Genomic DNA, 13859 nt, shown 5'->3' on the forward strand with positions numbered 1-13859 from the left:
CAGATGTTTTATGGACAGGGTAAGCATACGTCCTACTGCCAGTTGGACGTATGCTTACCCTGTTAGGCCAATTCAATTATTCAGAGCACCCTCCCTACTTTCATTCTCACAAAGGGTTTAAGCTTCTGTGATAAGTGAAAAAAATCAGACCCTGACCCCAGAAGTTCAAACCTAGATCTAATTCTTTTTTTTTTTTTTTTTTTGGGACAGGATCTCACTCTCTGTTGCCCAGGTTGGAGTGCAGTGGTGCAATCATAGCTCACTGCAGCCTCGAACTCCTGGGCTCACATGATTCTCCTGCCTCAGCTTCCCAAGTAGCTAGGACTATAGGAGCATAACACCATGCCCGGCTTCAAACCTACGTAATTCTATGCACCTTTTGGTTTCTCTTTGTCTTAATGGTTTAATGAGAAATTCATTTGTCTGGGGCTACAAATAATGTAATAATAAGAATATCTAAAAATCTTCATGATTTCTTGAAGTCTTAACTCACACAGTTACGGTTTTTTTTCTTTCTTTCTTTCTTTTTTTTTTTTGAGACAGAGTTTCACTCTTGTCACCCAGGCTGGAGTGCAATGCTGCAATCTTGGCTCACCACAACCTCTGCCTCTCAAGTTCAAGCGAATCTCCTGCCTCAGCCTCCCAAGTAGCTGGGATTATAGACGTGCGCCACCACGCCCAGCTAATATTTGTATTTTTAGTAGAGATGGGGTTTCACCATGTTGGCCAGGCTGGTCTTGAACTCTTGACCTCAGGTGATCCACCTGCCTCGGCTTCCCAAAGTGCTGGGATTATAGGCGTGAGCCACTGCACCCGGCCAACTCACACAGTTTTTTTAAAAATGACATTTGTTAAGGGACTGGCTCATTTAGCATATTTTCCCCCCACTATTTACTTAGTTTCTTCATAACTTTATATTTCACAATTAGATGAACTGAAAAGTTGCTTCATATCTGAGTACATTTCCTTTCCATTTCACCACCCCTAAATAAATTATCTACTGGAAGATCAGACTACAAGGATGAGTGAGGGTTCAACTACAATAAAAAAAAATAAATTGAATTCAATTTCACTGAATTCTAGCAAAGCTCAAGCCCTGATTCCCAGGGAGGTGATCTCTAAAATAGTGGCACCAATTTCATCGGTATATAATATTTAATTTGGGTTTGGCAGATGTAAAACAGATTACCGCTCAGAATTCAGTTATATTATTCAAGAGAATGGAATCATGAACACCTGATTTTAAGAGGTACTAACTTCCTTACTTCCTAAAATCTTCTGGACACAAGCTCTGGCTGAATAATGAGTACTTAATAGATGCTACAGATCTTTTTTTTTTTTATAATAAAGAACTCAAAGGAAGGATTAATTCCCATATTTAATGAAATGCCATATCTGTCTAATATAGATTATGCACATAAGACATAACAAAATTATAGAATATGTCAAAAATATATGAATGTTGGAAATATGCATCTAAATGGACATTTTTAAACACCTAGAAAGGGTTAATCTGTATAACCCTTGAGAGCCCTGGATGACATGGTGATCTAATACCTCAGGGGGTCAAAAAGTACTTGGAAAGTTTCCTTCATTGACATACTAAATAATATTCATAAAGTTTTAATAATCCTGCTTATTAAGTTTATATTTCACAAGGAGTACACAGATAATTTCAGGTTAGCCCATTCTAAATGATACATTTCCAAAACAGTGTATACTGAATGTCCCTGGGGCTTTTATACCATTTTCAATCAATGTCTGTTTATCCACTAGTTGTGCAATGTTAAATATATAGTATATTCCACCAGAGCACAGCTTAGGATCAACCACAAGCTCTACAGAAATCCTTTTTTTTTTTTTTATACTTTAAGTTTTAGGGTACATGTGCACAATGTGCAGGTTAGTTACATATGTATACATGTGCCATGCTGGTGTGCTGCACCCATTAACTCGTCATTTAGCATTAGGTATATCTCCTAATGCTATCCCTCCCCCCTCCCCCCACCCCACAACAGTCCCCAGAGTGTGATGTTCCCCTTACTGTGTCCATGTGTTCTCACTGTTCAATTCCCATCTATGAGTGAGAACATGCGGTGTTTGGTTTTTTGTCCTTGCGATAGTTTACTGAGAATGATGATTTCCAATTTCATCTTGCAGCACTATTCACAATAGCAAAGACTTGGAACCAACCCAAATGTCCAACAATGATAGACTGGATTAAGAAAATGTGGCACATATACACCATGGAATACTATGCAGCCATACAGAATTCTTTTGTCAATAATGACAATAACAATACTACTGATTGCAGCACTGGGCATTTGAAAAAAACAAAAAACATGAAATAAAATCAATCATCAAGTCTGTATTAAGGGTCCTCTACATAAAAAAAGATTAGGGTTAAGCACAACAGGAAACACAAAGACATCTAAGACATCGTCACTGACCTAAAGGAGCTTAGAATCTCATGGGGATTGCCAAATACAATGCAAATTAAAAAGGACAGCTGGTAATTCTAAGGCAACATAAACAACTTGCCAAAGTAAACACTAGAAGTTTAGAGGCAGGAGTCACTATGCATTGTGGTCAGGCAAAGTTTCACAGCAGAGCTAAGACTCAAGCTGCAATTAGAAAGATGGGGCAGAAGGCTAGTGCTCTAAATCCTGCAAACAGAGTGTACTTCAGTCCATCAGGAGAGTGAGACTCATGGCAGGAGCGGCCAGCACTGCGGTCTCTGTACTAGAAAGCTCAGGCTTTGCTTGGAGACAACTGAGGTGCGTTTGCATAGTGGCAATACACTAACGAATGCTAAAGCAATAAATAACCACCAGTATGCACTGTGTACACAACTACCTAGTTATCCAGAATTGTCATCTTCTGATAACTTCTATCTTCTAGAAGTAATTTCTAAATACTCAGAGAGCTGGGGGGAAGCCCAACCATGAGAGCTGCTCATCTAATTTCTCCGTTCGCCTTCTCTCTCACTGGCTGCCATCTAACACATCAACAAGTGGTAGGTGACTGTCCTGATTGCCTTTGCTCTCTATATGTCAGACTCCAGCTGTTTGCTTGATACAACAAAAATATAGTGTTTCCCTGTTTTAGAGATGAGTAAATGGAGCTATAATTTGTCCAAAGTCACTTCGCCTCTGCTAGCAGGGCTGGGATTTGAACTGAGGTCTGCCTGACTCCCAAATCCATGCCACCAGCCAAACTTCTTCATTCTTTAGGTTCTCAGACTACAATCACCAAACAACGAGATGAGTCCCACACCAGCCAAAGGAAAAATGAGGGCTGATAAGTGAAGGAAGACAGATTGAAACTACAGAACGCACCTGACTATACGTCACCTGATAAAATAGGGGATGTCAACAACAATGACCCTGAGTCATCTCTCATTTCTGTATCTTCTGGTTATGACATCTGAGAAATATAACCATAAGAAATGATTGAAATAAAATACATTTACCTATTTAAAGAGGTAACCACTGCTTATCTGATGCATAGGGGGTCAGTGCAGAGAAGTGGCCTTGAGTAAGAAGAGCCGGGCTAAGGGAGCCTGGGCAAGTGCTCAGCCAATCGGAAGGCTGGTCCAGAGGGGTAAGGAGGACCCGGACTAAGGAACTGCCTGAGAAAACAGGAAGCAGCAGACATATAAGACTCTGCAGAGGAGAAAAGGTGAGACATGCTGACAGATGAGATGTGAGAGCAAAGGAAAGAGGGGACTAGAATGCATTTGGGGTGCCAGAAGGAGTGGGGCTCCACGAGTGAGAAGGAAGATGGGAAGTGGAGTTAAAGTGTTGGGGTAGGGGAGAATAGAATCTGTTTTCAACAAGTTGAATTAAGAGCACTAACGGGATATCTACGTTGAAATGTCCAGTGTTCAGCTATTCATACTGAAACTCTGAGGCAAGAAATTGCTTAATTTACTGAAGTGTCAGGAGCTAATGGTCTTTCCTAATCAGCACCCAGTTCCTACTTGCTAGGTTGAATTGTGAAGGACGATCACCCACTTTGAAAAGGGAATGGAAATCAATAGGATGGGCTGAGCCTGTATGGGATTAACTGGAAGGGGAAGAGAGCAAGGTGACCCTGAACTAGTTCATGGGTAAGGCCAAAGACAGAGGGACACAGCCAAAAGACCAGAAGGCCAGAATGAGAAATAGCAAATGGGGAAAAGATCTAAATCAAAGGTTCATGCCCCAAAGGGACTAAGAGAATGGTGCTGCTGACGGTAAGAGCACAGGCCAGCTAGAAGAGCTTGGTTTGGGGCAGATTTTATTTTAGGCATTAGTAACAACAAAGAGGAAATGTTCTATATGCAACAAGAAAAAAGCCAGGTTAGGGAATGGGCGCAAGGTCATGGGTGGAGATGTGGACCTGAAGGCTGTCATCAACACCTCGGTGGAAATGGAGTCCCCGTGGGTAAAGCTGTTTCCCAGGAGAAATGCTGTAGAAAGTAGAGCAGATGGCAAATCAAGTAATCCTCGGGGGCAGAGACATTGTCAAATAGTATGAGGAGGACAATATGAGTCACAGGGAAACATCAAGGATGAAATGATGATAAACACAATTAAGGGATTGATCCAGGAGAATGAAAACAGAGAAAGAGTGGCAGAGCCTGGCTGGGAATGAGCCAATAGCCCTCTTTTCCCACAGGGTCAGGAGCAGGGAAAGAAGGGTGCTCTCCTGGGAAGAGAACCAAATGCACCGTGTCACGCCTCCTGCTCTTCCAAGAAATGTGGTTCTCTCAAGAACGTTCAAAATCTTTTATGTCATCTGCCTTGAATCTGCAAATGCTACCATAGGCTGTGTTTCTTTGATTGAGAAAACATCCTTTTCCTAACATTTACAAATTCTCCACACATCTATCTACCTATTGACTCATTATTTGTCAGAGTTACATATTCAGACTTAATTCTCTTTCTGCAAGCTGCTAACTTGGCCCCAAATAACTCCTTTTGGTAACTCTGCTATACTGCTTTGAATGAAGCCATCAACCACTGTGGGTGAGCCAGCCTTGCCCTGCAGTGGGTGAGTACAGACAACCCATAATTGTTTATCTACAGGACATGGTGTCAAGAGCTCATAAGCAATCTGAAAATTCCCAGTCCAATCCAGTGCTGAAGCAAACACTGATAAGACACAAACGCTTTTTCAGCTTCTTTCTCCAGGAAACTGATGGGATCAATGAAAAGAAAATAAAACAATTCAAAGAATCCTTTTTGAAACAAGAGTGGCATTGGCTAATTTTTTTTTTTTTTTTTTTTTTTTTTTGAGACAGGGTCTCACTGTCACCCAGGCTGGAGTAGAGTGGTGCAATCATAGCTCATTGTAGGCTCAACTTTCTGGGCTCAAGAGATCCTCCCACCTCAGTCTCCCAAGTAGCTGGGATTACAGGTGTGCGCCATCATGCCTGCCTAATTTATTTTTATTTTTTTATAGAGACAGGGTCTCCCTATGTTGTCCAGGCTGGTCTCGAACTCCTGGGCTCAAGCGATCCTCCTGCCTCACACTCTCAAGGTGCTGGGATTACAGGCGTGAGCCACTGTGCCTGGCTGGGTTAAGAACCTTATTTAGAAAAACACAAAACACCACTTTCTAAACATAGCATATGAATCTGCCAGGGTTGGGGTACCAAAGCACCACTGACTGGGCAGCCTAAACAGCAGACGCTGTCTCACAGTTCAAGAAGCTGGAGTCCAAGACCAAGGTGTCAGCAGGGCTGGTTCCTTCTGAGGGCTGGAAGGGAAGGGTCTGTTCTAGGCCTCCCTCCTTGGCTCACTGATGACTGTCTTCTCTGTGTGTCTCTTCACATCATCTTCCCTCTGTGTGTATCTGTGTCCAAATTTCCCTTTTAATAAGGACATCAGTTGTATTGGGTTAGGGCCCATCCCGATGACCTCACTTTAACCTGATTCCTTCTATAAAGTCCCTACCTCCAAATAAAGTCACATTCTGAGATATGGAAGGTTAGGAATTTAAGATATGAATTTGGGAGGGGGGAAACACAATTCAACCCATAACAATAGTTTTAAGGAAACCAAAAGCATTTTACTAAAGTATAATTTTCTCAGGTTAAATAATTACCATATTCCAAAAGAAGTCTCTTCGGTTTTCCCTTCTTGGAGATAAGACATTTCACTTTGTGCTTTCTCTATATCTTACCTTAAAGGACCTATAAGTTCATTTCAATTAGTCTAATATCATAGCTGGAAACAAGTAAAAGCATACTGTCTATTTTAAATTAAGCTCTGCATGAGTTGATGTTACAACACTTCTGAAAAAGGCCATATAGGAATGTATCTCTCAATCTACTGAGGAGCAACTGTAGTCACTTTGGTACAAAAGAGAATTGGGGCCAGGTTCAGTGGCTCACACCTGTAATTCCAATGCTTTGGGAGGCCGAGATGGGTGGAATGCTTGAGCCCAGAAGTTCAAGACCAACCTGGGCAACATGGTGAAATCCTGTCTCTACAAAAAACAAAAAAAATTAGCCAGGTGTGGTGGTGCACACCCATAGTCCCAGCTATTCGGGAGGCTGAGGTGGGAGGATCACTTGAAGCTGGGAGGTAGAGGTTGCAGCAAGCTGTGATTGCAACACTGCACTCCAGCCTGAGTGACAGAGTAGACCCTGTCTCTGAGAGTGAGAGAGAGAGAGAGAGAGAGAGAATTGGGAGTGGCTTATTAATAACACAAAAACTAGGTTTCCAGTTTTGATTCTGTGTGTGTCTGAGGCAGAACCTAAGTAGGCCCCAAAAGCCACCTCAAGAGTGGCTGGCAGTGGGCGGCCAAGTTCAGGCCACCCCTCTTCATGCCCCTCAGCATCGAGGAGGAGCCCCGGCTTGTTTCTTCCTCGTGTGCCCTCTCTCACCTGCCATCCACATTGTTCTGTTTTTCAACACTGCATTTTCTTTCCAATGGAGGATCTCAAGAAGACAACCTTCTAAATAAACGTGGTGGGATGAAAAAGGCAAACACCCACAAACTATGAAAACAAAATCAGCTGTACTTCTGGTTTCAACCCAGAGGAATTCCATTTAAATCCACATTTTTTCAAAGATCTAGAAGGCTGCTTACTTTGTCCCTGAAATGTTCTAAATAAGGACGGTTAAAGTTTCAGCAGTACCAGTTTTCAGGTGTTTGAATCACAAACCTTTACGAAAGAAAGCACCTTCCCTGAATTTTTCAGCCACTTCCTAACATGACATACCAATGTCCCTCCATTCACTACTGGTTCAAAATCCTCACTGACCACCTCAAGAGACAAGTGAACCAGACCTGCAGCAGATACTGAGGAGGCCAGGTGTGTGCCTGGCAACGGAAGGTAAGCCTCAGATGGACTCTTCCTATCCTTTAGAAATGTTTGGTAAAGTCTAAATCAAGACTAAAAATCTGGTAGGCTTTTTCTCTTCTGAGCAAGAGTGAATTTGTTAGCCTTAAATGTCTGGTACTATGTTGGTAAAGTAAAATGATGCGTTTTACTAACCAAACACCCATTTCCGGCCCAGTCCACAGCTGAGGTGCCTTTTTGAGCTACCTCAGGTTCTACTTCAGAAATGTTTGTGGCACACAGAATCAGAACTGGAAATCTACTCTATTCTTTCCCATTTTGGTGTTCTTGTTACCATGTCACTGCAATTTTTTCTCTCTTTTTTTTTTTTTTTGGAGACAGAGTCTCACTCTGTCGCCCAGGCTGGAGTGCAGTGGTGAGATCTCGGCTCACTGCAACCTCCACCTCCCAGGTTCAAGCAATTCTCCTGCCTCAGCCTCCCAAGTAGTGGGGATTACAGGCATGAGCCAACATGCCCGGCTAATTTTTGTATTTTTAGTAGAGATGGGGTTTCACCATGTTGGCCAGGCTGGTCTCAAACTCCTGACCTCTGGTAATCCACCTGCCTTGGCTTCCCAAAGTGCTAGGATTATAGGCATGAGCCATCGCACCTGGCCCTAATTTTCATTTAAACTAAAAACTGTGTAGATTCTACTACTATGTGTCCTCCCAAAAGATATGTTAAGTCCTAACCCCCAGTACCTGTGAATGTGATCTTTTTTGGAAATGGGGTCTTTTCAGAGGTAATCAAGTTACAATAAATTCATTAAGGTGAGCCGTAATCCCATATGACTGGTGTCCTTGTAAGAGGAGACACAGACATACACACAGAGTGCGGGCCACACAGCGACAGAGGCAGAGACTGGAGCAATGCAGCTGTAAGCCAAGGGATGCCCAGCATTGTTGGGAGCCATCAGAAGCCGAGAGAAGGCAAGAAGGGGATTTACCTGGAGTCTTCGAGGGAACGTGGCCCTGCCAACTCCTCCAAAACTGTGAGAGAAGACACTTCTGTTGTTTTAGGCCACCTATTAATAGTTTGTGTTAATTTGTTACAGTCACCCTATGAAACTAGTACCCTCTGCAAAATAAGTCAGGATGTATTTCGTTGAAAAGGCATGTCTGTACTCAAGCTATGATAAAGTATTTATAACAATCGCAAAGTGACGCTGGCCAAATGGCAGGTTGCCCTCTCAGCCTCCCGGCCTGTGTCTGTGGCCTCTTGGTTAAAAAGCAACAGAAGCATCTACAGCTTTACTCCCACGTTTTAGTCTTAATTCCTGCCAGGGCACTATACACCTCCTCTCCTTATGCAAATATATTTGTTCATTGTGATTGAGGTTTGACTTCAAAACAACAAAATTTCTAAGGAAGGCATCTAAAGTTCGATCTGTTCTCATCAGAGACGTCCACAGTTAAGAGGCCACAGACGGCACTTCCTCAAACCTGCCTTTTCTAAACCTCAACTTCTTGCTGAGTTATACAAAGAAACCAGGACAAAGGGCCGCCATCTGGGTTCTGCGCTCAGTGCAACACCTGTTTGCACACCCCTTGTACTCATGTTTATGTATTTCTTTGAGCATTTCTCTCACAGGCTGTTCTCTAACTGCAAAGAAAACTTTGTGAAAGATGTTTTGCAGACACAGTGATGCCAGGGATGTGAGATGCAGATAACCCTTTCCCCCAGGCTCTCTTTAAATACAGGATTCATTTCATCCCCTTCTTAAAGCACAATAATCCATCCTTCTTACTTGATTTAAATAGCAACTGCTATTTACAACAGGAGCTCCATGTTACAACTGTTTTGTTCCTTGGAGAATTGTTTCATTCCCCTCAGTTGCCTTTAACTGACATCTGACTAAACTCAATTAGGGATCACTTCGGGAAAGGTACCACCTCCACAACTCGCAGGGAGAGGGAAGAGCAGGAAGAAACGAAAGGAAGAAAGCTGGAGTGTGGGGAAAGTTGGCACGGATGCTGAGAGGAAAAGGAAAAAGAAACTAAAGATGAGAAAAAGGTGAGAAAAGAGAAGGCAAGTGAAATTATATTGGGAGCACACTAAGAATAATAAAGTAGCATTGTAATGTGCTTTGTAAACTATAAAGCACAATAAAAATGCAATGTGGTATTATTTGCAATATTTAAATAGGTGCTTTTGTGTGTGTGTTTGTGGATATGAAAATCAGCTGGTACAGGGATCCCTTGGCAGGGCAACCAGTGGCCCATTCTAAGCTGTGCAAATTAAAGTGGGTTCTTTGGTCTGTTGCAAGGACATTTTTCTACTGTGAGTCACTGTCATCAAGCCAGTCCTGGCATTATTACCCAACAACTCCATGGCACGGAGCCACTTACACCCAGTGCTGGAAGGAGGTGCCCACTCAGATAATACTGGTTCTTGTAGCGGGGCGCCTTCCCCACGTACATCTAAGATGTCTGATGGCTCTCCTATGTCTTGCTTTAAAACAGACAGGATGGCATTTGGTGATGTAGGCCATCCCTATCTTCATAGGGGTCTGTATTCCAAGAGCTAATTTTCAGATTGTTTCTGCATTCTCAACAACTAGGTCAGATGCCAGTGCTGCCCTTTCTAGCTCTGTGATCTCAGCAAGTTACTTAACCCCTTTCTACCTCAATCCCCTCATCTCTAAAGTGGAGACAGTAATCATATTTCATAGGGTCCTTGTGAGGAGTAAATGAACATATATATATATAACTATATATAACATATATTATATATGACATTATATAACATATAATATATATAACATATTTTATATTTGTGTGTGTGTGTGTGTGTGTATAAAATAGTGAGTCCCTGATATGGTTTGGATCAGTGTCCCCACCCAAATCTTAAATTGTAATCCCCAGTGTTGGAGGTGGGGCCTGGTGGGAGGTGACTGGATCATGGGGGTGGTTTCTCAAGAATGGTTTAGCACCATTCATCTTGGTACTGTCCTTGCAATGGGAGTGAGTTTTCTTGTGAGATCTGGTGGCTTAAAAGTGTGTGGCCCCTCCCCCCTCACTCTCTCTTGCTCCTGCTCTGGCCATGTGAAAGGCTGGCTCCTCCTTCACCTTCCACCATGACTGTAAGTTTCCTGAGGCCTTCCCAGAAACTGAGCAGATGCTAGCATCATGCTTCTTGTACAGCCTGCAGAACCAGAAGCCAATTAAACCTCTTTTCTTTATAAATTACCCAGACTCAGGTATTTCTTTATAGCAATGCAAGAATGGACTAATACAGTCCTAAACAAGCATTTAGTGAAAACTGAGGGGAGGGTGGTCAGCTAGCTCCCCGAGGCCTAGCTAACACAGAATAGAATTTACTTTCAAAGCTTCTGCATCTCTTTTCCATGTAACATTTTAACCAAAAGCACAATCCTTGGTCATAACTGAGACCCAGTTTCTATGTACAATATGCTTATTGCAGATTTGTATCTACTGTATAAACAATGATCTCAACTTTTTTGATTAAGCACTTAATCAGGGGAAAAAAGAACACTCCTGATATATGTGATTTTTATAATTAAAAATAATCTATGTTTTACTTTCCAATACAGTATTGTTAACCAAAAACACAAATATAGAAAAATTTAAAGGATAAAGTGAGATAAAATATACATATTCAAATTTTCTTCTGTATCCTAATACGTTGTCTTGCACCCATTACTTTGAAAAGCTGTGCTGTAATTCAGGTAAGCTAAGCCATGTAACTTAGAATTAGTCTTGGCCAAATGATCCACCTTGGACAATAAGAAGTACGCAAGAAGTAGCATTCTCAGGCAAAAGCCTTTCTGGCCAGTGTGTGACTCCTCTTTCCCTTATATTACGGTAACCAACCATGGTCTGGGGAGGAGCAGCTCCTTTGCCTGGTCAGTGAAAGAGGATAACAAAGAGCAGAGACCCCAGCTGACCCAAGATGTGGCGCAAGTGTGAAGCAAACCTCTGTTGTTTGTTACTGCTGTACAACCTAGGCCATCCTAACCAGTGCTGGAATATTCGTTAATGCTGCCATCCCTAATGAGTCACAATTAACGTGGTTTAGTGTAATTCTATTGTGAGGCACAGCATGCTCACCTAGCAAAACCAGAGCACACGTTTTTAAAGACAACGTTAAAATTCCGAAATAGTTCAGTCCCTTTCTTCCATATTTTAGCATCACTTCCATTCCCCAGGAGAATGCTTCAGGAGATCAATGTGTCAAATGATGAAACTACTCTCATCACCACCAGTGTTAGTGATTTCAAGTGTGCACGTACTAATCCCCCACCTAATAACTTTTCTGAACAAGTGGAAGGCACGGGATCTTCAGTGACAAATGCTCTGGTTTGGTTTGCAAACTTTGACGCAAATCACTCTCTGGTGACTAAAATGGGAAGATGCCCTACAGGAGTCTGGCACTGCTGCATACAGGCCTAAGTGCCCCCATGGGAGAATCAGCTTTTACCCTGGGCTGATGTTTTCTCTGGGAAAAATGGACTTTCCACACCCTGCCCCCTAAATGCATTCCCATGCTCCATGACGCCACGGTTGTGCTCTTGGTAAAGAATATTTAAGTTCTGACATCATAATAACCATGGGTATTATTCATGGTAAGCTCACAAGCCTGGGAAGGCACATTCTGTACTCTCTTTATCACTGAAGTCAGCAATGGCTTTAAAAATAGCATGGCTCACACACCCAGGGGACCACTGATTCATTAATGGCCAAATACACACTACTGTGGACTCCTAACTTGTATGGTGTTTTAGATTGTGATTTCTAGAATCAAGGCACACACATTTATCATTTCCCTCATAGGAGTGTTATGCTGTACTAATTTATAAATAGAGATCTGCAGATCCTAAATGAAGGAACCCTCAAAAATTACAAAACCAGGATTTGACAAGCCGTATGATTTGTGACTCCAAAATGACGTAAAATGTAATTAATGAGAATATCTACCAACTTGGTATAACTATGATATGTCATACCTAAATAAAGAGAGATGATGTTACAAAGATAATTGACACTAATCTATAAGTAAGTCATAGGTTTTTCACTGTCGAGGGGGGAAGGGAATATTTGATTCTAGATATCCCATGCAGGTTCTTTAAGAGAAGTATCCCATGAGCAGAGAATGTTTTCATGATTTATAAATACATTTAGAAGTACATGACGACTTAAGCCTTTTGCTTAAATTCTGTGCTAAATAAGCAACTTTCTCATCTCTTACTGGGATTCCAGAGAGGACCTTCTGACCAAGGAGAAAATACCTTGATATGTAGGCCTAGCTTCTCTGGATGCTGAATCTTTAAATGATTCAGATTGATCCATCAGCCTTTTATAGAATTAGTTAGTATGAACCAGTCTTTTAGAACCCAATAATCCTTAAATTTATGGAGTCAAATTTCCAAATCTGCTAGGCTGAGGACTGTAGAGGACAGAGTGAGCAGCATCCAGGAATATCTGCTGAGCACCTACGATGTCCAAGCACCACCCCAAGAGTGGCAGGTGACCACTGGCATTGTGAAAGAAAGGGCTACCTGTTTTTCAGGTCAACAGGACAAGATGGGCCAAGGGGAGAAGAGATAACTGACCACAGAAGGAAGTCGCAACTGTTGCCCATTGAACGGTGCAGGCTTCAGAGAGTGGATGGAGTGCTCTCAGAGTCAGCGACCCCTTTACACACGAGAGTGCACCCCAAGGCGAAGCCAGGGGTGAGCTGAAACACAGAGGCCAGTGAGCACTGGGTTCCAGGGACAGATGAGACCCATTTTTATTTAAGATTCATAAGCCATCCACTGCCTACAGGACCTGGGATAGTGTGCAGATACAATACAAAGCACAATATGAAAATAAGATAAAATAGGACCAAACCCATCTAAGGGAACATCAGGAAGAATAAAACCATGCCTGTGGTTGAGGGCGCTGCATTGCAGTGAGTGACAAAAGGGTCTGGAAAGGCTGGAGTCAGCGTGGCAGGTCTTTGGTGCCCAGTTTCGATTTTGTTCTGTTGAGGAGTCACAGGAGGTGGCTGAGAGGGGAGGGAGGAATGGTACCACTTCTGAGTGGGAAATGAAAGCATGTGGCCAGGGGCTTGGCACCCACCATGAAGGCGCATCTGAGAGGCGATAGGAACCTGCAGGGAAGGTGCAGACAACAAACTAGAGGGATGACCCAAAGACCCTGGCACTGACAGGTGGGAAAGGAACCACGATAATGTGGAAGCCGCAGGATCAGGTGACAGGAGAATGAAGGGAAGGCTGGTCCCCTTTGGCGTCCTTGCTGACTTCAAGTGGCAGAGGAAGGCATGACCTGGTAGACGGAGGGGCCAATGCCCTGAAGAAGCATTCACCAGGGCACTGCAACTCTGTTTCCAGAAGGGGCTCGCACACACCAGTGTCAGGGTGGCCAAGGTGCTTCCCTGAGGGAACTCCCACAGCAGGACGCGGAGAGCACACCCTCCTGGCACAGATGCCCTCTGCTCTTCCCTGATTCCCAGGGAGGGCATCTCCAAGGCCAGAGCTGACCTGAAACAAAATCAGCT

At 42.9% G+C, this 13859-nt stretch overlaps 1 protein-coding gene across 2 annotated transcripts in view; it reads right to left on the reverse strand.

Moving 5' to 3' along the window:
• HIPK2 (homeodomain interacting protein kinase 2) overlaps positions 1 to 13859 on the reverse strand; it is a 215201-nt gene that overhangs the window by 160944 nt on the left and 40398 nt on the right. The gene's annotated exons all lie outside the window — the stretch shown is intronic.

Source organism: Pan troglodytes, chromosome 6, assembly GCF_028858775.2.
Source record: "Pan troglodytes isolate AG18354 chromosome 6, NHGRI_mPanTro3-v2.0_pri, whole genome shotgun sequence".
NCBI classification, from domain to species: domain Eukaryota; kingdom Metazoa; phylum Chordata; class Mammalia; order Primates; family Hominidae; genus Pan; species Pan troglodytes.